This window comes from Euphorbia lathyris, chromosome 3 (assembly GCF_963576675.1).
Source record: "Euphorbia lathyris chromosome 3, ddEupLath1.1, whole genome shotgun sequence".
In the NCBI taxonomy this organism is placed as follows: Eukaryota; Viridiplantae; Streptophyta; class Magnoliopsida; order Malpighiales; family Euphorbiaceae; genus Euphorbia; species Euphorbia lathyris.
In genome coordinates, this window is record NC_088912.1 from 13,333,063 (window position 1) to 13,358,433 (window position 25,371).

The 25,371-nt window shown below is 36.7% G+C and overlaps 2 long non-coding RNA genes and 1 pseudogene across 4 annotated transcripts; all 3 read left to right on the plus strand.

Moving 5' to 3' along the window:
- Positions 1–1,376: 1,376 nt before the first annotated feature.
- LOC136222532 (probable sulfate transporter 3.3) lies at positions 1,377–2,089 on the plus strand (annotated as a pseudogene).
- A 56-nt stretch (positions 2,090–2,145) lies between these two features.
- Positions 2,146–4,139, plus strand: LOC136222109 (uncharacterized). Its single transcript, XR_010685505.1, has 4 exons — positions 2,146–2,182; positions 2,362–2,427; positions 3,088–3,209; positions 3,946–4,139. It is a non-coding gene; the product is annotated as an uncharacterized lncRNA (long non-coding RNA).
- Positions 4,140–9,648: 5,509 nt separating this feature from the next.
- On the plus strand, positions 9,649–21,451 carry LOC136221900 (uncharacterized). Of its 3 annotated transcripts, none has more exons than XR_010685362.1 (7): positions 9,649–9,974; positions 19,276–19,332; positions 19,441–19,537; positions 19,620–19,741; positions 20,219–20,414; positions 20,552–20,726; positions 21,077–21,451. It is a non-coding gene; the product is annotated as an uncharacterized lncRNA (long non-coding RNA). The 3 variants fall into 3 exon arrangements; XR_010685361.1 differs by lacking the exon at positions 9,649–9,974 and adding an exon at positions 14,900–15,748 and having other exon boundaries at positions 18,668–19,332; positions 19,441–19,541; XR_010685360.1 differs by lacking the exon at positions 9,649–9,974 and adding an exon at positions 14,900–15,748 and having other exon boundaries at positions 18,668–19,332.
- Positions 21,452–25,371: the final 3,920 nt, after the last annotated feature.

A 25,371-nucleotide genomic window follows, 5' to 3' on the forward strand; every position in this document is an offset into this window, starting at 1 on the left:
CTTTGAAATAGGGTGTATGTTTGGTAATCTCGGGGTAAAGGAAATAGATCCTTTATGACCTTGCCCACATCCAATAAAAAACTATCCACTAGAATAGAAGATGTAAGTAACTCAACACGGAATCTTTCTATCGCATGAGTCTGTATAGGAATAAGAATCCAATTTTTCTTACCTTCCCTTGTCAGCAAAGTAAAGCCAGTTAGCATAGTCCCCCCTGAGAATGCATGACTTTGTAAAAGCATTTTGCTAATTCATACGTATATATAATTGCTTTTGTATGTTTGTTGCCTAAAATCCACTTAATCGATTAATTACATTCTAGTTTAAAATGTATCTATTAGTTTCTGATATGAAGGGAGAAATGCATATCATACAGGGATGGAAAAATGAATGGAAAAGAGCCAGATGATTGAGGAATTCCTTATTAATTATTAGCCTTTCTTTTGGTATTATTGGTTGTTTTAAACCGAGTCAGGGCAGTTATATGTATAGGGCATAAACTGGTGAATCCAATGATTGAGAATAGCACAAGGATTAGTGGGTACTTTGAGCATTGTTAATTTTATATTATTTCTGTCCAAAATGGGAGTATTGTTTAAAGGGCCAAAGTGGGCTTTATGCTTTTTATCGGATTGCCAATTATAAAAAAATGACAATTTATTGTAAACCCAAAGTTCTTGCACAACTCTACTATGCACAAAGCCATTAGAACTTTAAACAATGTAACTCAATCTCGCATCCCAAGAATTGGGTAAATTACATGGCATCATATAATTATATAGCATACCCATGATAATTATAGGCATGTTAACATGCCCTTCATGTTGATATTGGGGAATACTGATTTCTCCCAATTTATTTGCTTACAAGTTAAAACAAATGCCTGTAGTGATGAAAATATATAAAAGTAGATTCAAATTTTTTAAAATGTCCAATTTTGAGTGGTGAAAATAAATTCAGTGTAAGAGGGGATTATCTTTGTAATCAAACTATGTAACAATGGGGAGAGACTTACTCTATTGTGTTATATGGAGCTTTGTAATAGCCATTGTCAGTAGGACTCAAGTTGGTATAAGAAACACTATAGGGGGGAGTGACCTGTCATACTGGACAGTCACTCGGTTGTTGGTAGTCTACCATCTCTAGTAGTTGTATTTTTTGAGTTGTATTTTTTCAGGTATAATACACATTATGGTTTTAGTGGACAATGGAAAGCATCCATGAGTCTATGATAAGGTCTGAAACTGAAACAACAAAGCAGCATGAGCATGAATTAGGGAGCAGTTCAAATTCAAAGGTAGGGAAAGGGAACAGATTGTGGAAGAAAGTGAAGTACTAGCTAGTTGAGTATCATTCTTTGCCTGTTTATTTGAGGGACCACCTTCTTGAGTTGCTTTGTTTCAGTATTTAAAAAAATGCAGTCTGTTGATTATGAGATAAGGGATAGAGAAATAATAGGCATGGATGTTCACAGAGTAGTAACACCACCCCAAAAATCAAGCATTGGTAAGTTCACTAGTAAACACAAGGAAACATTCTTCCCTGACTGCCCTCTTCGTCAATTCAAAGGCCAGACATCCCGGAGGAAATGAATTATTGAACTTCAGTGTGTGTTTCCTATTCTTCGATGGGCTCCTAATTATACATTCAACTTCCTCAAATCCGACATCCTTTCTGGTCTTACCATTGCTAGCTTAGCCATTCCACATGGTATTAGTTATGCTAAGCTTGCTAGTCTACCTCCTATATAGTCGGTTTATGTAAGTATATTCATTCATTCTTTTACTTTTTTGGCATGGATTTGATTTTGATTTTGAACAACATATAAATAAATAAACGTGTATGTGTGTGTGTGTGTGCAGATTCAAGCTTTGTTCCTCTTGTTTATGCTATTCTTGGACCTGTTTCAATTGCTTCTCTTATAATAGGATCCATGCTGAGACAACAAGTTTACCCAGCCAAGGATCCTGTCTTGTTTCTTCAGCTTGCTTTTTCTTCTACTTTTTTTGCTGGTTTATTTCAAGCTTCCTTGGGATTCTTCAGGTCTATCTTCTTACTTTCTTTTCCCTTTTTAGTGACCGATTGGTAATTAATTAATTAATAAAGAATGGATGGATGTTTCAGGCTTGGATTTACTCAACAAATGGGTTTGGTTCCTGTTTTGACCTCTACCATCCATGAGGTATCTATTCTTTTTTCCATCATTGCCATTTCATAATTACTTCCCAATTTATGGTGTCCACTGCCCAATGGGAGAGGTTGCTGAAATGACTATCTATATACAATCTTCAATTTCTTCATGAGTAATAATTAATTAATTAACATTATAATATGACAATTAATATTCTTTTTTCTATGCAGTGGTCATGGCAAACTATACTAATGGAGTGTTGCTTTCTTTTATTGCTTTTAGTAGCAAGACAAGTTGTATGTTCTTTCTTCCCTCTCCATACTCTTTTATATGCATATTACTAATCATAATATATATGTTCCATCATTCATAATAATAATAATAATAATAATAAGAATAATAATAATAAGAATAAGGCAAAGATATGAATCTCTTCAATAAATTGTCTATATTCACCAACTTTGGTCACGTGTTCATCAATCAGATCATCCATTTTACAACTTTACTCATCATTCTATTCTAATATGATTCATTATTCCTTCAAATTAACTTCTTTTCTAAAATAAATAAATATATTTTGGGGATGTCTCATTAGCATGAACTTGGTTAAAGTGATCTATTATTGTCTCCTTGAACTTTCTTAAATTGGCCTATTACCTTTGACCTTGCTTAAAGTTATATATTGACTCCGTGAACTTACTTTAAATTGGCCTATTAGCCTTTGACCTTGCTTACGAGTTATTATTTTTCAATTTTTGGCTCAACTGTCATTGGTTCAGTGTGTTGTTTTCTTACAATTCAGTTTTTATCGGTTATATTGGTTTAACTATTATCAGTCAGTTTTGCTGCTCAATTAGTTTAATCCACTTATGAGTTATGACTGTTATAACTGCTCCTCTTATTTCTGATTTTTTTGTTTTCTTTTGATCTTTTTTCATATAATTTCTTGTCTGCAGATTCAGGGAGAACTCACTCGTAAGTGGGTCTTTGGAGTTTGTTGACCTGATTCTGTTCAGTTTTGGGTTTCGATCAGATTCAGTACTAAAATTGTAGGAGTTTGTTAATTCCTCTGTTTAAGGTAAAGGGTTTCCTCTGCAAATTTACTATCTTTAAGCATGTATTGTAATTGACTTTACGCCATGTTGTCCTCAAAGCGCTGTGAATTTCAAAACTAGTCTTTCCTTTGCTCTTTATTTTCTATTCTGAGTGCATGCCAACTTTATCCATTTTGTTGTTGTTAGCTTGTGTATTTAGCTTGTGTAGTTGTTCAGGAATTGGTTAGCTAGTTTTGTAGTTCAGGAATCGATTAGTTGGTTCTCTATTCTGCCTTGATTAACTTAGCTGATTGTTGCTGGCTTATATTTGATGTTAGCTATTTCCTTAAGGTGGTCTGCTTTCTTTAACTTTCATGTTTTGTTTTGTCAATTCAATTGCTTCTTTCTTGCTCTAGCTCTTGTTAACTATGCTATGCATTTAGCGCTTGTTGTTCGTATTGTGTTTCTTTAGATTTGAACTCCCTATTTACAAGGGGGGGTTGTTTTTGTAAATCATGTTGTGTCATAACTTGACAACCCTCGTGTTCTATTCAATTATCTTTGCGGTGATTGGATGCATATAGGTTGATTGTATATTCAACTCTAGCAATGGAAGTGCAACTGCTTGTTCTGTTTTGTAGCAAACAATAAATTAACAAATTTCTGCCTCATTGCCTCTTGCATTTGTGCTATTTAATTTTCAAACTAAATGCTTGATACCAACGTTTTATTTGAGATGCAACATGCTTCTGATTTCGATTTTGGTTCTGTTTATTGTAGGAAACTTACCCAAGTTGAAATTGAACACAGTATTGAGGAAATTGTCGAGTCCATTGATTAATGAAGAGCATTCTACCAGGCTAGATTGCTTAATAGGGCCAAAGAAATTTTTGGACTGGTTCAGCTGCTTCCGAGTATTATCATGACTGATATCCTAAAAATTCAAGATCATTGTCATCTTCAAGTTTTGTTGGTCCATCTAATTTAGGTGCTAGTATTGTAATTATTAAGAACAACACTTAAGGCTTGTCTCTTAATAGCTTCAATATTTATATATTTTGACTTTAACTTATTTAGGTTAATGTATTACATTATGATATTTATGTATTTTGCCTTAACCTTCAAATATTATTTATAAATGTATATTTCTAGTTTCTTGAATTATTAGTTAAATGTTTAATTTTATTGTAAAGTAATTATAATTATAAAAATATATAAAAATTTGGTTGCTGCATTAAAGAGCAAATATATCATGCCATTACCGATGACTTTTTCGTCGAATTCGTCGGTAAACAGCCCCAATACATATCTTTTGTCCGGCAGTTAGCAACTACACGTAGTTGCAAAATTCGATCGCTAAAGGTTGCGACTGCATTTTGCAACCGAAACGTAGTTGCAATACTTTCGACCCATTCAGGAAAAACCAGGTTGGTATATTTACCAACACGCTACTTAGCGACCGAACCAATTCGGTTGCTAAATGACACTTTTCGGTCGCTAAACGTCTTTAGCAACCGAATTAGCGACCAAAATTTCGGTTGCTAACTCACTGATTTCTTGTAGTGTATGATCTTCTTACCATTACTGCTAAAATATGAAAAATATGTCAATATTTTGTTATTATTCAGTGTATATTTCAAAACATTGGTATTAGTTAGTGTTTGTATTTTTCAATGGACATTTCAAATCAACATTGATATTCATGAACTTTAATAAGAAAAAGACTAAATTTCTAGATTAATATCAATGTATATAGTTACCGGATAAACAAGCTACGGATTAAGTGACCGTTCACCACCCAGGAGTCTTTTCGACTTAGCAAAAAGGAGCTGGGCGCCCTTCTCGTGACCATGAGAAGGAGCAAGCAAAGACCCCAGTTTCCTATCATTTTTTTCCTACAGCCAAAGATTCTCGTAGAATGTGACTATGATAAAGGGTGAAGGAGGATAGTCTCTCGATTCGGGGAAGCCCTTTTCTAAAGTGACAGAATGAATCCCTAACGAAAGTCAACTTGTGCTTTCAGTTGAATTGTGTATCCGTTAGTGTTCCCTGGGTAGAAGTTATCAATTGTTGAGCTTGTTTCGGAATGCACTACTTCCTATGCTTTTTCTCGTATCTCTGGATCAGGTAACTCAAAACTTTCTAATCAGAAGTGCGCTGAGCGGCGGATGCCAACCTTTATTAGCCTACTAAAATTGAAAAATTCGTTCTGTATCATTTATGATAAATAGATGGATTGATTGAACTAGGGTTGCCTGCCTCATCTCTAAAAAACTAATTGCATAAAGACAAAAAGTATTGTATCTGAACTTCAAGTGCAAGATTCCGTCTAAAAGCATACAAGCCTCAGATTCTAGTATTCTTTCCCTTTCCCCAACAGCTGAGAAGGCCATGACGAGACTAATAAGACCTTGTTCCTCTTCAACTTCAAATGAAAATCGGAGATTCCCCTTTCCTCATCCGCTTTCACAGCTCATCCTACCCTTGGGTGCTATCTATGCCATCCTGAACGCGCCTGTTGCCAACCAATTCGGACATGTGGCATTCATCTGAGCGCTATCATAATGACGGGTAGACAACAGGCTGTTTCAGTCTTTTTCCTACTTAAGGAGATTGACCACATTACGGACCCTTGTTCGACTTGCTTTCCTTTTCACATCTCTTTTTCACTGTTCCCCACATGTTATGTGATCTTTATCATTGGGAAACCCTATTTAGTTTTGAGCACGGGATGAGAACTCGAGGATCTGGAAAACAAGTTAAAGTTGAAGGCACCAAGAAAGACAAGGGAAAGAGCAAAATGGTGGGCACCAACACAGTTGCATTTGTTCCCGACGAGAAATTAGTCAAGAAGCTCTCCTAGGTCAAGGATGTCGCCACTTAGAAATATTATGATGATCTTGCTCAGCTCGAGTTTGGCCCGCTACGCACTGTGTGTTGGGATACATTAAAAAAACTCAAGCTTACCGAACGTGTGCGAACACCCATGGAGGCAGGGCACTTCGGGTGTTTCTTCGAGATGAAAGAACCTGCTTATAAAGAACTCACCTTGGAGTTTCTTGCGACTTTCAAGCATCATCCCGAAATCACCAACCCGGATGAAGAAGGAAAGTTTAGTTTTCGGCACATGAACCACCCTCAGCGACCATCCTTGAACATATTCAACAATCTCCTTGGTGCGGCGGATGACGACGACTTGGAGTTGGAAGGTTACAAAGGGGCGTTCACAGAAGCCCCTGATGAGTTCAATCCTTCGAATTTCTGACATTCCATCTCGGGCCAGCCAAGTTATGACGGAAGTGCATCCAAGGCATCGGGTATAGAGGATTACGCTCTCAGGTATCTGCACAAACTGGTTTCAGGCACCATATTCGCCCGTGAAAATCAAGCCACTATACCTCATGCCGACCTTACCGCCCTGTGGAGTATGGTGCAAGGAAAAAGGATGAATATGGGTTTCTGGTTCAGAGAGTATATTAATGCATTTGGCAAGAAGAACTCATCGGTCATTTGCTGTGGTAGTATTGTGACCCGTATAGCTGAATCAATTGGGGTGTTCAAACCTGAGGATAGGAATCGGCTCACGGTGGTTAACCACCCGGACCAGATAGACTTGAGAAGCCTTCAGAGTATGTTGTTTGCACGATTGGTCAATGGGAAATGGGTCTGGATGCCGGACTTTGTGGAAGCCAAAAGTAGATAGTGAAAGAATGAACCCACTGTGTCAGTATCCTCCGTGTTACTTAACTCCGACAAATCACAACTAGAGGTACTCTCGGACGAACTCGAATACTCGGAAGAAGACCAGCTAAATGAGGGTTGAGAGGGGGAAGTCAAATTAAAGAGTTCAATGGTAGACCCAGAAGAAGAACTCATAAAAAACCCAGAAACAGGACGAGAAGTTTCACTTACATGGAAAATCGAAAGTTTTGAAGCTTCTTGACGTCGGAAAAACTCTGAAAAAACGCGAGCAGGAAAATAGCAAATGAAGCGGAAAGAGAAAAAGAGAGGTTGAAGAAGGTATCGCCACTTACCTCGAGCAGTGCGTCCAGGACACCTGTCGCGCAGTGAATGGCCTGGAATAGAAGGTTAATTAATGCAACTCATCATGACGGCGTGCCAGGAAGTGCAAAAGCCCTAAAGGACTTTAACCGAACTTAGGGGGGCTTCTGATAATAACCAGATACAATTTATGGGACTAAAAGGGTAATTGACCAAACGACCGCGTATCAAGACGATCCAGAGAGCAATGGCGTATCAAACAAGCCATCCGCATGGCGAATCACCTAGATTACACCACACGTCATCCGTAGTCAAACCTACGGGAGACCCGCCATCATGCCTCGATCCGCCCGATGAACGGTTAAGTCGATTCCCAATGAAGGCACTTAATAACCCATTAATGAGCTAACGGTCATACTTGAATGAGATCAGTAACCGCCATTAATGAGGCATTAATGGAGACTTTCTAGTTACTAGGAGTTACGACTTCATGACTATAAATAGCTTGCATCACAAGCTATTGAGGTACACACATTCTCGCTTTTCTAAACCCTAGTTTGTCAATATAGTTTATTCTCTTATAATATACTGACTTTGGCATCGGAGCTTCCCCCCGTCGAACCCAACGACGCCCCCCGCAAGGAAGGAGTCCGATCAGAAGTTCATCACCAGATATCAAGTTTCTATGGAGATTTGAATTTCATTGTTGGCACTAGTGACTATACACAAAATTGGTTTTTCGCTCAAGTTCCCAAGTATGTAGTACTAACAACATGGCAAATCAAGTTCAAGATTGACGCAGTTTATCAGAGTGGAATATATACTCTAAGATTGGCTTTAGCAACTGCAAATGTTGCAGACTTGGAGGTTAGTATACCAAATTTTAATTTAATCACATTCTTGATGTCTAAATGTATTGATTATAATTTTTCCTTGAAGGTTCGGATAAATGACCGAGATTCAAATTCTTCTTTAGTATTGACAATTGGAAATTGGGAAAGAACAATACAATAGTTCCATATGGAATTCATGGGAAATACAGGCTATTAAATGTTGAAGTATGAGCTAAACTAGTTTAAAGGATTCATAATACCATATTCTTGACACAAGCAAACAGTGCATTTCCTTTCCAATGACTCATGTATGACTACATTCTATTCGAGACCCCTACTATTTCTATTTAATATCATCTCACTTTTTATTCTATTACCCTCCCATAATACTTTTTCTTTTATCTATTACATACCAATTCATTTTTCTTTACCGATATATTGTATCAATTTTAGTAACCTCTTGGTTTCAGACAACAGTCTACTAGTTTAGTTGCCATAAAAGTGAATATCATAGAATGAAAATTGAAAACTTATCAAGCTTCGTTGGAAAGAACAATTAATCTATTATTTTTCATTAACTAGAATTATGGATCACATTGTTTTCCTATACAGTGTCCCATTATGATATGCCACAAAACTAACCAACTTCATAAAAGACTTTCAAAATTTCCCGTCATTTTTACCAGCCTATACACGTGCACTTTTTGTAACAGTTGTAACAAAATTTGATCTTCTTTCAGCTCTTTTCACCACCATTTTCATTATACTTCAGCAGATTCCCTCAAGACAAAGCATATGAGAAAGACTTCGTCTTGTCTAAAGATCAGCTAATTGATTTGCAGACGACCCATAAGTTGTATTTATAAGTACTCGCCCACAAAATGACAATCAATTTCTATATGTTCATCTTATCATGCAACAACGGACAGTTAAGCACGCCAGCGCAATGGTTGGATTCCTCTCCCCAGTTTTGCCATGGTCTTATTGGGATAATTTTTGGAACCCAGCTTCCTTTCGGTTCACTTAATCTTCTATGCTTATATTTGTATTAATTTTTCCTTATTTTTAATAATATTTGGGTCGGGTGCTAGATCTGTAGGGGTGGGTGCCAACCTCATTGGGATGTCCTACCTCCCGGTCCCCACCCCCCCCCCCCCCATCTTTAATTAAAAAATTAATATTTATATAAATTATTTATTTTGTGCATTATAGTTTAATTTAGAAGTCATTAATATAATTAAATTTATCAATTGACCGAGCAAGAAAAGTTTTACAAAAATCAATCTATTTTCGTTGTTTGGATGAATTATTTTTTGCAGATATAAACTTAAAATTTTGAGTCATGAATGTAATTAAGTCCAACAAATTTAACTAGTAAGGGAACACTAAAATAAACCATTATACCAACCTTTTGTAGTTACTGTTTTAAAGTATCAAAATAAAAAATAAAATATTCATCCTTTGTTGTAAACTTATACTCTTAATCTCAATTTTGCCCTTAAAAGCACAATATTATTTTCATATTTGTCAAAAGAATAAATTTGAATATATATTTTTTTCAATTGAATCAATTACTCAAGAATAAAGAATCAAAAGAAAAGGTGAAACACTATCTAACCCTACTTTGAACTTCTCTTCACTCTTTCTCATCAACGCTGCTGTTGATCTCCTCTGTTTTGCTTAATCTGTTTGAGTAGCTTGTCAAAGTAAAAACCCTAAACCAAATTCTTCCCAGTTCCTCCCCAAGTTACCTTTCGTTATCTCTCTCTCGGCAACAAAGGTCATCATCTGATTTCATCCTCCTGGCTCTAATCTAAGATCTAATCAGATTCTTCCCAGTTCCTCCTCTCTAATGGGAACAAAGGCCATCATCTGATTTCGTCCTAAAGAATAAAAACAAGATCTGATAATTTCCATCATCTGATTTGGTACTTCTGGATCTAATCTAAGATCTGTTGTCTTCAAATCATCAAGGTATTTGATTCTAACTCACGTTATCAGTTTTCAACTTTTAAATCTTTGTTGTCTTCGGATGTAACTGGAGTTAGCTTAGTTGTCACTGAGTGCTGCTGATGATCTGAATTTTAAATATTTTAAATAGTTTCCATTACTTTAATTACTCATATGTGCTTCTATCCCTTCACTATATGGTTTTTTATCACTGAGTTTTTGTGTTGGTCACTGATATTTTAATCACTAAGTGTTTTTTTTATATTATGATAAATGTCTTCAGTGTTTTGAACTACATGCATGGTTAATGTTCAAGTATATTAATATTTTCAATTGTTCTATTTTTTGGTGGATCTAAATTGTTGTTTCAATGCCATACTTTCATGTGACATAAGAAACACAGTTCCAAGATTCAGACCTTCTTGATACAATAGGTAATAATAAGCACAACATCTGCAAAGATTATTTTTTATCAATAACCTGATAATTATAATACTTACCTATTTTAATTTTCTTCTCCTTTCTTCACATTATGTGAAAATTGATATTGTGTGTTCCAAGTTGTTTAATTGTTTTATTTATCCTTCTATATTTCACTTGATTTAAAATGGATTTTATCAGACTTTTGTACCTAGAATAAAAAAACATAACATAGGTTGCAATGATCCTATTTATGGGATAAACTATATTCTTTCTATGCTTTTAAGGCTTGGTTTTAAAAGACTTTGTTGAAGATAAGATGAATCTGGTAGGATCATGAGGAAAGGTTCGTTATTGAACTGAACTGCAAATTCAGCATAGCTTACAGTGATCCTATTCATGGGCTAAACTATATTCGTCCCATGCTTTTAAGGTTTGGTTTTGAAAAACTACTTCCTCCGTTTCATATTAGATGTCGTTTTAGAGAGCTGTATAGAAATTAAAGATATTAGAAAAAACAAATTGTGGCCCCTTAGTTATTGACTCCACTATTTATATAAAATGACATGTATAATAAAACAAAAAGAAAATTTGTAGAAAGACGTGTAATATGAAACAGAGGTAGTATCATATTGGAAAGTAGTATATATTGTTGTTGATTTTTCTCTAAGTAGTGCATTATTGTAAGGTAAGACAGCTGAACCTTGATGTGCACCTCATGGTCGTGCTTGTTATCCTGGCTATGGTACTTTGGTTGTTGATTCTAAGTTGGTTTTAATTCATGTATACCACTACAAGAAAAATCAGTATCACCGACGAAATTGACCGAGACAAGTATATGTGTAGGAAATACCGAGGGAATACCGACACAAAATTTCCATCGGAAATCACCTACACATTCTCCTACACAATCCAATAATGTGTCGGTGATATGTGGCGGGATAATTCCCGCTCGCATTACCAACAAAATTAGTCGGTGTTGAATAATGTCGGTGATATCACCGACATATTTATTTTAATCACCGACGAAAGTGTGTCGGTGAATAAAATAATATATTTATTTATTTATAATTTTTAAAATATTTGATAAAAGGATAAGGTGTAAAAATACTCCTAACATTTATAACGACGATGAATTTTACCCCTATAGTCTAAAATGGTGCAATTTTACTCATAACTTTAGTAGTCAAGAGTAATTTTATCCCTAAAGTTGACAAATTGGATCAATTTGAGAAATAATTATTAAACTGACGTCTCGATCATGAATTTTTCCATCTACACTTCATATGTACGTAATTTTATCACTAATTTGTAACACTTCACAAACATATAATTAGACGTGAGATTTTTTTATAAAAAAAATTTAAAAATATACTGTCTTTTGTATGAGCTAGAAAAAAAAATCAAATATTTCACCGAATTTATAGATTTTAACCTCTAATTCTATTATTAAATCACAAAATAAATGAAATATTTTTTTAGAACCAACTGATATCTAATTGGTACAGAATAAAGAACATAATATCTGAAATTGACACGACTTACCAATTTTAGGGGCAAAAATCGCACTATTTTAGACATTAAAGGTAAAATTGCTCCCATACAAATGTTAGAGTTATTTTTTTACACCGTATCCCTTAATAAAAAAAATAAAACTAAAATAAAATAATTTCCTAAAAAATTAAAAAGTATTAAAAGCTCTCTTTTGACTCAAACCGAACCGAAATTTTTACCCTAAAGAAAATAGGGTTTGAGAAACTTCCAGAGATGGTATATAAGCATTTTTTTTAGGTTTATCTTTATTTCTTCAACTCCGCCTGTGAGGGTCACTTGGTGGCCTTTACAGCCGGTCCCAAGCCCGGACAAAGGAGGAGGGTTGCGGTAGGTTTGTGGCGGCCAGCGTAAAACTTAGCCACATCTTATGACATGAACCATAATATAAATACCGTTGGGGCGTTCCCTACTCAGCGACGCGCTGCACTTCCTAGACCCGGGTGTGGTGATAAATGTGCAAGGGTTGCTAGGTCGTCGCCCCGAAGCGGCGCGCCACCCCAGGACCCGGGGGTGGTGTCAAATATGCAAGGGTTGCGGGTAAATAAGCTAGTCCACGGTAATGGTAGGGGTAGGGGTAAGGGTAGTAGGTTACGCTTTGGGACATGGAACATAGGTTCTTTGACAGGAAGATTAGCTGAAATTGTAGATGTTATGAAGAGGAGGAGAATAAATATATTATGCCTACAAGAAACCAAGTGGGTTGGAGCCAAGGCTAGAGAGATAGCTCCTTGGGGTTATAAGCTTTGGTACTCAGGAAAGGATAAGGGTAGAAATGGAGTAGGTATTCTTATTGATAGGGAGTATATTGATGAGGTAGTAGCGGTGTCTAGGAAGAGCGATAGAATTATGAGTGTTAAGCTAGTGATAGGGGATGAGGTTGTGAATGTCATTAGTGCATATGCGCCACAAATAGGATTAGATGTATCTATAAGACAAGCTTTTTGGGATGACTTAGAGGAAGTGGTGTAACAGGTTCCTAGGGATGAAAAAATGGTACTAGGGGGTGATCTCAATGGACACGTGGGTTCTAGGCGAGATGGGTTTGAGAGTGTTCATGGAGGGTATGGCTTTGGAGATAAGAATGAAGCAGGAAATGATATTTTGGAATTCGCATCAGCCTATGACTTGAGTATCATGAACACATGGTTTATGAAGAGAACATCCCACTTAGTGACTTATCGGAGTGGCGGTAATGCGAGCCAAATTGACTTCTTCGTAGTAAGGAGTGCTTGGAGAAAGAGTTATATTGATTGTAAGGTGATCCCTGGTGAGAGTACGACAACCCAACATAGAGTAGTGGTGCTAGATTTTCGAAGTAGGAAATGTATAAGAAAACAAACACCTCAAGTAGAGACTAAGATTAAGTGGTGGAAATTGCAAGGGGAGAATCAACAAAAATTTGTGGATGAGATGACCAAAAAAGATATTTGGACTTGCAATATGGATTCAGATATAGATTCGATATGGAATAAGATGAAGCATAGTATAAGGGAACTAGCGAAGGAAGTTCTAGGGGAATCTAAAGGTAGCATGCCACCGGGTAAGGACACATCTTGGTGGACAGAAGAAGTACGACAAGCAGTAAAGAGTAAGAGAGAATCCTATAAACTATTGGGGAAATGTAGGAGTGACGAGAACTACGAAAAATACAAAGAGGCTAAAAAGGAAGTAAAGAAGGTCATACGAGATGCTAGAGCAAAGGTGAATCGGGATCTGTATACAAGATTGGATACGAAAGAAGGGGAAAGAGACATATATAGAATTGCTCGGATGAGAGATAGGAAGACGCGAGATCTCGGAAAAGTTAAATGTGTGAAGGATGTGGACCAGAAAGTCCTAGTTGGAGATAAGGATATCAAGGAACGATGGAGGTCCTATTTTGATGACTTATTTAACGGAGATCGCCAACAAGATGTTGGAGATATAAGTATCCATCACGATATGATAAATCATGAATGCCTGCGGAGAATTCAAAAGGGTGAAGTCAAAATGACATTAAGTAAGATGAAGTTGAAGAAAGCAGTAGGACCTGATGGCATCCCTATTGAGATTTGGAGATGTTTGGGAGAAAGAGGAATCGAATGGTTGACGACGTTCTTCAACAAAATTTGGAGAAACAATAAGATGCCATCAGAATGGAGGAAAAGTACCTTAATCCCTTTGTATAAGAACAAAGGCGATGTCCAAGATTGTGCCAACTATCGGGGAATCAAATTAATGAGTCACACTATGAAACTTTGGGAGCGAGTGATTGAACAAAGGCTAAGGAGGACGGTGAAGATCTCGGAAAACCAGTTTGGCTTTATGCCGGGAAGATCAACTATGGAAGCCATCCATCTAATGAGACAATTAATGGAGCACTATCGAAATAAGAAGAAAGACTTGCATATGGTTTTCATTGACTTGGAGAAAGCATATGATAAGGTACCAAGGGAAGTACTTTGGTGGGCCTTGACAAGGAAAGGCATTTCGCGGAAATATATTGACATCATAAAGGACATGTATGAGGGAGTATGCACGAGTGTACGTACTAGTGTTGGGAAGACTAAAGAGTTTCCTATTACGATTGGAGTGCATCAAGGTTCCGCACTAAGCCCATTTCTTTTTGCCATCGTTATGGATGAACTAACAAGTTCACTTCAAGATGGTATACCATGGTGCATGCTGTTTGCAGATGATATTGTGTTGGTTGATGAGACGAAAGAAGGAGTGGAGATGAAGTTGGAACTATGGAGGCAAACTCTAGAATCTAGAGGCTTTAAGTTGAGTCGAAGTAAGACAGAATATTTGGAGTGTAAGTTTAGCGGCCGTAGGAGTAGGGAGGTAGGGACAATCACCCTAGATGGGAGAGTTGTTCAGGCCTCGGATTGCTTCCGGTATTTAGGATCTATTATCCAAACGGATGGAGAAGTAGATGGAGATGTTGCTCATAGGATTAAAGCTGGTTGGTCGAAGTGGAAGAGTGCTACGGGTTTCCTTTGTGATCCCGGCATGCCTAATAGATTGAAGGGAAAATTCTACCGGACGGCAATTAGACCAGCATTGTTATATGGTACGGAGTGTTGGGCAGTGAAACACTGCCACATCCATAAGATGTCGGTGGCGGAGATGCGTATGTTGAGATGGATGTGTGGTCACACGAGAAAGGACCGGGTGCGTAATGAAATAATTAGGACAAAAGTAGGGGTCATATCTATTGAGAATAAAATGAGAGAAAACCGACTAAGGTGGTTTGGCCATGTGAGACGTAGAGCGCTTGATGTGCCGGTTAGGAGAACCGAAGAGTGGCAAAGGGATGTAGTGGTGAGGGGTAGGGGAAGACCTAAGCAAACTTGGAGGAGGGTGATCGAGAGTGATATGAGTTTATTGGGAATTGAGGAAAATATGGTAGTGGATAGGACGGAGTGGAGGGAGCGAATCTGTGTCGCTGACACGACTTGATTTTCACGGTTTTATATGATGGTTCATGTTAGCCGACCCCGAATCATTTCGGGACTAAGGCTTTGTTGTTGTTGTTGTTGTTGTTATCTTTATTTCTTCCTTTGGTGGCTGGCTTGGCGGCGTTCTTCCTTCTTCCCTAACCCTGCCTCCCAAAATCCTCCATTCCACCATTCGATCGACGGTGAGAATTACATACAGTGGTGGTAAACAATGATTCTACTGACCGACAACGACCTTCACCTGGTCTCAGATTTTATCCACAGGTCCTCTCTGAAATCCACCATCTCGGCGTCACCTCCTCTCTGAAATCTAGCCGTCGGTTGCTGCAAAGAAGGAAATTGCAGCTCCCATTTTCTAATTTCACGCGTCTACAACAAGCCAAGGTAACAAAAGCTGTTGGGAATTTTTCTCGATTGCGACAATTTAGCGGAAGCGATAAAACAATTTTATTGAGTTTATGAGGTTTACAAGATGGCACACTCTAGAAACTTTCTAGAGTTACAATGAGATAAAACAAAAATAGTACACTCCGGTGTTTCTCGAAAATACCCCGAAATAATTATTTTTACTATTTTTATCTCTCCCCAAAATATTAGACTACCCTCTAAATAAACTCTCAAAATTCACAAGGCACAATTGTGCCTCCTCTCACTACATTTTGGTTCCACCCTAACTCTCTTTCTCTTTCTATATTTCCCACAATATTCAAGGAATGGTTCCTTGGCTTTTATAAGCCAAGGATCAAGGTTTGCATTAATTGTGCCAGCAAAAATTGCTGGCACAATTAATGGCCTGATTGACCACCGAATTCTGGTGGTCAATTTTATATTTTTTTTTTTTACAAATTACAAAAACAATCTTCCATCACTACAAATTACAAAAATAGTCTCACATTAATTAAGACTTTACAATAATTCCCCTTGTTTATTTAATTGTTTTAAATTAATAGTTAATTTTCTCAACAATTTTCCTCTTAACTATTAATTTAAAACTTTCATTTTTTTTTTTAAATATATATATGATGTACTTTCCCATCATCATCTTGTAAACGGAGCACTTCTCTCCGCAAACAACTTCTCGGTGCACTTCTCACCGAATCAATGATGTACTTTCCCATCATCACCTTGTAAACGAAGTACTTCTCTCTTCAGACAACTTCACGATGCACTTCTCACCGAATCAATTTGTTGATGCACTTCTCATCAACCTTCAACTATTGGAGCACTTCTCTCCAAATTAAACAAATTCTTCTTCGCCAACATGATTTGCCACGTTGACACTTTCTTTTCTCTTGTTTCTGCAATTCCATTGCACGCGCCCAAACTTCTTACACGAACATTTGAGCTTCCCCATGCCAGCAGTCCTTCCCTCAACTGCTTGCTCATTTTCTCCATTTTCTCACGCCCAATTGATTTGGTGGGCGACGCTACATTGAACCATAGCTCTGATACCACTGTTGGGAATTTTTCTCGATTGCGACAATTTAGCGGAAGCGATAAAACAATTTTATTGAATTTATGAGGTTTACAAGAGGGCACACTCTAGAAACTTTCTAGAGTTACAATGAGATAAAACAAAAATAGTACACTCTGGTGTTTCTCGAAAATACCCCGAAATAATTATCTTTACTATTTTTATCTCTCCCCAAAATATTAGACTACCCTCTAAATAAACTCTCAAAATTCACAAGGCACAATTGTGCCTCCTCTCACTACATTTTGGTTCCACCCTAACTCCCTTTCTCTTTCTATATTTCCCACAATATTCAAGGAATGGTTCCTTGGCTTTTATAAGCCAAGGATCAAGGTTTGCATTAATTGTGCCAGCAAAAATTGCTGGCACAATTAATGGCCTGATTGACCACCGAATTCTGGTGGTCAATTTTATATTTTTTTTTTTTTTTTTTACAAATTACAAAAACAATCTTCCATCACTACAAATTACAAAAATAGTCTCACATTAATTAAGATTTTACAATAATTCCCCTTGTTTATTTAATTGTTTTAAATTAATAGTTAATTTTCTCAACAATTTTCCCCTTAACTATTAATTTAAAACTTTCATTTTTTTTTTAAAATATATATATGATGTACTTTCCCATCATCATCTTGTAAACGGAGCACTTCTCTCCGCAAACAACTTCTCGGTGCACTTCTTACCGAATCAATGATGTACTTTCCCATCATCACCTTGTAAACGAATTACTTCTCTCTTCAGACAACTTCACGGTGCACTTCTCACCGAATCAATTTGTTGATGCACTTCTCATCAACCTTCAACTATTGGAGCACTTATCTCCAAATTAAACAAATTCTTCTTCGCCAACATGATTTGCCACATTGACATTTTCTTTTCTCTTGTTTCTGCAATTCCATTGCACGCGCCCAAACTTCTTACACGAAACATTTGAGCTTCCCCATGCCAGCAGTCCTTCCCTCAACTGCTTGCTCATTTTCTCCATTTTCTCACGCCCAATTGATTTGGTGGGCGACGCTACATTGAACCATAGCTCTGATACCACTGTTGGGAATTTTTCTCGATTGCGACAATTTAGCGGAAGCGATAAAACAATTTTATTGAGTTTATGAGGTTTACAAGAGGGCACACTCTAGAAACTTTCTAGAGTTACAATGAGATAAAACAAAAATAGTACAGTCCGGTGTTTCTCGAAAATACCCCGAAATAATTATGTTTACTATTTTTATCTCTCCCCAAAATATTAGACTACCCTCTAAATAAACTCTCAAAATTCACAAGGCACAATTGTGCCTCCTCTCACTACATTTTGGTTCCACCCTAACTCCCTTTCTCTTTCTATATTTCCCACAATATTGAAGGAATGGTTCCTTGGCTTTTATAAGCCAAGGATCAAGGTTTGCATTAATTGTGCCAGCAAAAATTGCTGGCACAATTAATGGCCTGATTGACCACCGAATTCTGGTGGTCAATTTTATATTTTTTTTTTTTTTTTTTACAAATTACAAAAACAATCTTCCATCACTACAAATTACAAAAATAGTCTCACATTAATTAAGATTTTACAATAATTCCCCTTGTTTATTTAATTGTTTTAAATTAATAGTTAATTTTCTCAACAAAAGCAACACCTTGGCCTCTTCTTATTGTTCTTCTAATTAAGCCTTTCATAAAGATGTAATTGTTGTGATGGTGAGCGAGTAAGGTCAACCCTAAATGTTATCCTAATATAATACATGATTTTTTCACTTTTATTTTATGTAAGCTGAGTTGAATATATGCCATCTTTTATAACCTGTTGGGTACTTCATCTGTTCATTCTCCAGTTAGGGAGTGTACCAGATAGGAAGTTCTATTACGACTTGATTGGTGTTCTTTGTGGAGTTGAGAGGATGAATTTTGCTCTTAAGTTGTTTGAATCCATGAAGAGAAGTGCAATGGGTGGTTACGGGCCAATATATGATGTGCTGATACAAAGCTTTGTAGAGGAGGGAACTATGAGAAAGGTAGAGAGCTATGGGATGAGGCCGTGGCCATGGGAGTCTCTCTTCAATGCTCAATTGATATTTATGGTGGAAAGAGAACCTTGATATTGGCATAAAGAAATTGATATTTAGCTAGACATTATACAGTTTCTTTCTGGTTTTATTTACACTGCCCCTCTTGTCCCTGATGCGAATAAGTTCCATACCCAATATTTGGACACTGCAATTTTCTAGAAAATTGCTAGTGCAAGTGTTGAGCTTTAACAAGCACTTAGTATCCTGGAATATTCGTTGTTCTATTCTATTAAGGGCTTGTGTTTGCCGTTGGCAGTTAGTCATGGCCGGACATTTTTAATCATCAGACCTTTCTAATCTCCTAAAGGCCTTACTCTAGTTTTGTATTTGAAAATACTTGAACTTATTTTCTATAAAATTTCATCATGTCGCAGATCTGGATATGGCATGTCGCAGCAGTATATCTCCCACAAGAAGCAGTATTAGCATCGGTATAGTTCACAGGCCCTAAACTTGTTAATAGTTTGATTTGGGAACTAAAAAGTTGAAGAAACAAAGGCACCTTTCAGCTGACATTGACTCATCCCATTTTCCTATAGTATCTATAAAGTTAACAAGTGGATCCTCATCTCATCACCTCGTCCAATAATGTTGGATTTTGGGTGCCAATTGCCAATTAACTAATCATTAATTAAAGTGGGTATGGATAACGTATTAAGTCTTCAGTATATGTACATATCAAATGATAAATCTTTAATTAATTGATTACCAATTTCAGTTAAACTTCTCGACTGGGGAGAGAAGGGGCACAGGTCGGATGCTGAAATTGCTTCACTTAGAGCAGCTTTTACGCAGGAAGTTGCTGTGTGGCACAAGCTTGATAATCCTAATGTAACTAAGGTAAATTTTGCTACTTTAAGCTCAAAATTGAGTCAATGACTATATTTTTCATTTTCAAAAGATGCATGTGAGCTATCACCTTTAAGCTGTGAACTAATTAATGCTTGCAACTTTCTACCATCCATGGTATGGTAGGAAAAGGAAATATTGTTTTTTATTTCCATATAATTATGTGCTTTTAAAGCAAATAAAACAAAGTTGTCTTATTTAAGTATAATTTTGCACAGTTTCAATAGTTAGATACCTTTTCAGTAGTCGTCGTCATATTTTAGGGATGGATAAAAACAACAATTTAAATGTTGCAAAATTTTCTGCTACTGGCATTTCTAACTATTGGTTTCATATGTTTTATCACATATTGCTTGGATGAAAGCATCCCGATGCCCCTGATATTTTACTTATACACACACATTACTTTATGTAGATGTTGTTATAATTTGGTTGATTAGTTACCAGGCATATATATTATTTTGGCAGTTCATAGGGGCGACAATGGTATCGTCAGAATGTATAAATATACAAACAGAGAACGGTCACATCGGAATGCCAAGTAATGTCTGTTGTGTTGTAGTTGAATATTGTCCAGGAGGTGCTTTGAAATCTTACCTCATAAAGAACATGAGAAGAAAGCTGGCATTTAAAGTTGTTCAACTGGCACTTGATCTTGCTCGAGGTCACTTTCTCTTGCCTTGCCCCATCATCTCATCTCTCTAGTTTATGCAATTCTTCATAAGATTATTTCATAACACAAGTGTAATGTAATGTAATCTCTCTACTGAAGCTGCTCTTTGTTGGATTTCTCAAATATAGGTTGAGCTATCTCCATTCCGAGATGATTGTCCATAGAGATGTTAAAACAGAAAATATGCTTCTGGACAAGACACGAACTCTTAAAATAGCTGACTTTGGAGTTGCTAGAAAGGAAGCATCAAATCCTAAAGACATGACTAGAGAAACTGGGACACTTGGATACATGGCCCCTGAGGTATGCCCATTTCTCTCTTATTGGCTAGTACTAGTAGTACTAAATTGAAGTTTAGGATCTCAATGTCAAAGTACATGCTATGCTACAAAATATTAAATTTTGATTAAAGATCTGCTGGTGGTGGTATATGGGATAAAGGATGAATTTGGTTAAAAATAAACTTTGGGGTATCACAAGCAATTTTATCAAATTATTCAAAAAAGTGCCAAGTGTTAGCATATGGATGACAAGACACATTGTCAGTTTCTTCCCTATGCTGTGTCATTATGAACTGATTTAACCAAGTAAGTCATGTTATGTATATACAAGTTTTTCACATGTGTCCTCTCAATAACTTGTGATCCTTGCAGGTTCTGAATGGCAGCCCATATAATAGAAAGTGTGATGTGTACAGCTTTGGTATCTGCTTGTGGGAGATATACTGCTGCGACATTTTAGTTTCGAGGTTTCCAATGAGCACGGATGGAGCATTGACAACTTAGAAATCAGAGAGAATCTCATGTTGTGGTTTTATTTTGATATTCAAATGACTGTGGAAAAGTGGTACGCTTTAGTTCATACTTGAAGAAATTTTCAGTCCAATTTTAGCTAGAGATTCGGTATCTCAGGCCTGATGGGAGTTTCATTAAGCTTTGCTTCGTGTGCTTTACTATTGGACATACATATTGTGCGGCTATTGAAAAATGTGTGTAATTTTCATGGTTTTTATTGTTTTCCTAACCACACAGGTGATAGATTGCTTAATGTTATAGTTGCAATTGTGTTTTTTTAGAACAGCTTTTGATTTGTGTTTTAATATATATATATATATATTAGAGTTGCCTTCAATCCAAATAAAGTGACTAAAAGAAAATATAAAATATAAAATTAATTTAAAATGATTTACAATTCCCGACGTATTTTGGTCGGATTATCCGTCGGTGAATTATTAAAATAAATATTTCGAAAAAGAAATCACCTACGCATGTGGGTCGGTGATGTTGTCGGAATCTCCGACGCAAGTCACCTACTAAAATTAGTCGGAATTTCCGACACATAACGCCGACTACAATTTGTGTCGGTGAATTTTTTGCGTCGGTAGAAATTTGTCGCAGCAGCTTACCTACAAGGCCAACGCCGAGACAGGTGAATCTGTCGGAATTCCGTCGGTGATAGTGATCACCGACGCAAATTAGTCCATCACCGACAGATTATTGCCGTCGGTGATAACGTTTTTTCTTGTAGTGTACATTATTGTAAGATAAGACAACTGAACCTTGATGTGCACCTCATGGTTGTGCTTGTTTTCCTGGCTATAGTACTTTGGTTGTTGATTCTAAGTCGGTTTTATTGTATTTAGGCAAATTCCTCAAAATTTATCAACTTGAGGGTTGAGCTATACAATTAACTAATAGTGATATTTTAATTGTATGATAAGTGGGTTTAAATTGGGTTAATCGTTATTTTTTTCTGTTAGAATTCGTTTATTAGATGTGATAATGATATTTTAATAATGTGTTAAGTGGGTTGAAATTGATACCAACAAAACAATATTAAGTCGTCTTCAATTTCGTCTTCATATACCAGAAATTTTTTATGTATCATCTATGAGATGAATGGCCTTTTCCATTGATAACCCCATTAGAATAAGCAACTTAACCCATTTTTACTAGAGAGGAACAGTCTAGATAAGAATATTGAGCTAGGATGCAGCAAATGGATAGGCCATAATAACTAGTACAACTTTAAAAATGAAGAAAATAACAAGTGTATTAGTTAATGTACTAGTACAACTTTTTTGATATTCAGTGGTATGAATAACTCATGCTTAAGATTGCTGGATTTTGGTAATTGATATTTGATTGTAGAAAAATGACAATAAAGCTTTAATGTTAATGTACTAGTACAACTTTAAAAATGAAGAAATACCAAGAGGATAAAGGCATTTTCATATTATTAGAAATTTTTTTAAGACCCTCATTTGTCAAATATAAATATACCTGTTGTTTTTGTGAGTTCATAACAGGTCAGTTCGAAATGATTTGGGGCCGTTTATATGGCACTCACCGGTAGCATGGCTATACATACTGCAACAAGTCTAGATAGTGTTTAATCCTATAAGTATAATATAAAAGTATAATATAAAGTTATAGGAAATTAAGTTGATTTGTTATTAAAGGATATTCTTTCAGTATACGGCTTGTTGTCTACCCCCACACCTTACTGATAAAGTATCAAATCTAGTGCCTAATGCACTAATTTTGTTTGAGGTTATCTTCTTTTATTTGGTTTCTTAAACATAGTGCCAACCCAAGTTTTCCAAATACTAGATAGGATATTTGTTTCTTTTCCTTTAGGACTGACTTGACTGCATTTGGTTTGACATCATTCATTTCTTTCCTTCTCGGGCACAGGCACAGGAAATAGCAGTACACCCCGAGACCAAATTGCCTTTAATGGAAGTTGTGAAAGTTGCTGGACTGTGGTAAACTAATGGAATTGCTGACATACAGCAAAGTAGAAGAGGCAATCGTAAAGAGAGTGGAGGTAAAAACCTTAACTTTTGGGCAACAGATTACTGTAATTCATGACGGACATGAAGATGAACCAGCATACAAAATAGATCCAAGCTTGGTTGCCAAGCTGTATGGAGACTGGATTAATCTTAACAATGGAACTTCATAATCATGTAGAGGATGTGTCGTTAAATAACTAATAGTCGATGGGTTTTTTGTGCTTGTAAATTTGAGATGATGGAGATGTAAGGTCGTTGTGTAAAGACATTACAGAGCAAGTAATCTATAAATATGGGGAATTTCCGGGTGAAAAGATCTGTGACGATATCCTATTCGCAGGCCCATAACAAATTGGTATGAGAGCCTATCATCATGGGTGATTTTGAGCAGTGGACGACAAAGGTTCCGGATATGGATTGCCGGCTAACCGAATCTGACAAAAAATTCAGTCACCAGTTGCGATAGTTAAAAGAAGGAATGAAAGGAATCCAATGAATCAGAGACAACAGGTCATTACGATGGCCAACACGGTAATTCAAACACCATTCCAAAATATACCCGACATCATTTTCCCTCTTACAATGGAAAGGAGGATCCTTTAGGCTGGTTGTACCGCTGTGAGCAATTTTTCAGCAATCAAAATACAGACGAAAGACAGATGGTAGGGTTAGCTGCCTTTCACATGACACGAGAAGCACAATTATGGTACCACCGACTCGAACAAAAGGAGTCCAGACTTATTTGGGCCCAGTTCAAGTCCTATTGTTTGCTGCGTTTTGGACCACTATTGAGTAGCAATCCATTGGGTGAATTAACTAACCTTCGACAAACCGGAACGGTGGAAGAGTACCAAGAACAATTTCAAACCCTTCTGGCGAGGGCTGTGTGCGTGAGGGATGAGCAACAAGTCGACTTCTTTACGACAGGGTTATCTGAAACCTTAAGAATGGATGTGGAGATGCAAAATCCTTCAAATCTGGTTACTACCATGAATTTCGCCAGAGCTTTTGAGGGAAAGTTGTTAATCAACCAAGGATTAAGCATGGGGCAGGCCAATGACAGACTGTAGGGCTCGAGGGCTGTGTTTTAATTGCGATGAACTTTGCTCACCAAGACATAAATGTAAGAAACTCTTATGCCTTTTGATGGACGAATCAGAGGATGAAGGAGGATGACAAACATGAATTCCTTCCTAAATTCGAGCTTCCGGACAAGCTCTATTCGAAGAGGGAAGAAATGTTGTGATAGTTGGTTTTATGTTATATTCTTTAGGGTTTTTATTACTTAAGAGTCTTTAATATTTAGGAGTTTTATTATTTTGGGAGTTCCATTTGCTGTAGGATAGGTTTTTTAATGTTATTATAGTTGATGTAGGTCGTATTATTAGCTGGTAGTATTTTGTTAGGACTTCAAATTATTAAGTGGTAGAATCCTATTTGAGGAAAGATACCTAGTGCTGTTAGGATTCTTTCTCTCTCTTAAAATAGGGGGAATTTTATGGAATAAAGGATGGAGAATTTTAAATCAAAAACCAATATAGGGAGTTAAGCGATCTCTTACAAATCGCTACTGCGTTTTTAAAATAGGTTCTACGAAGAACAGGAGCAATAAGGGAAACCGAGGGAATTTCCCGGTAAAAAGACCTGTGACGAGATCCTATGCGCGGGCCCATAACATAGGGTAACTCAGTTGCTGACTGTCTTGCATGTAAAGGGGCTAGTGATACGGGGAACATTAGTGGGACAACTATCCACCGTTTTGTTCAGAATACATTTTGAATGATTTCAATAGAACTTCATATAGGCGATATTGTTAAGTTTGGTTTTGGACCTGTAGTCCAATTTTTCATTTTTTCATTCTTTATTTTTGTAATTCTTTTCATTTCATTTAATAAAATTTAGGGGTTTGGGGGTTGTGGGTAGGGGCTGGTGCCAACCTAGCTGGGATGAGTTTTGCCTCTCAACCTTGTTGCTCTCTGCCTTTACTTAAAAAAAAAAGATAGCCAATGACATCATTTATGAGCTTCGCGTGCTAGCCAAAACAAACCCGGATAACAGGAGATGAAATAATACCTTTACTAGTATGCTACCTACGCTCGGATATAGGTGTAGATATTCCGAATCTACAGGTAATGCTGTAACAAACTTTGC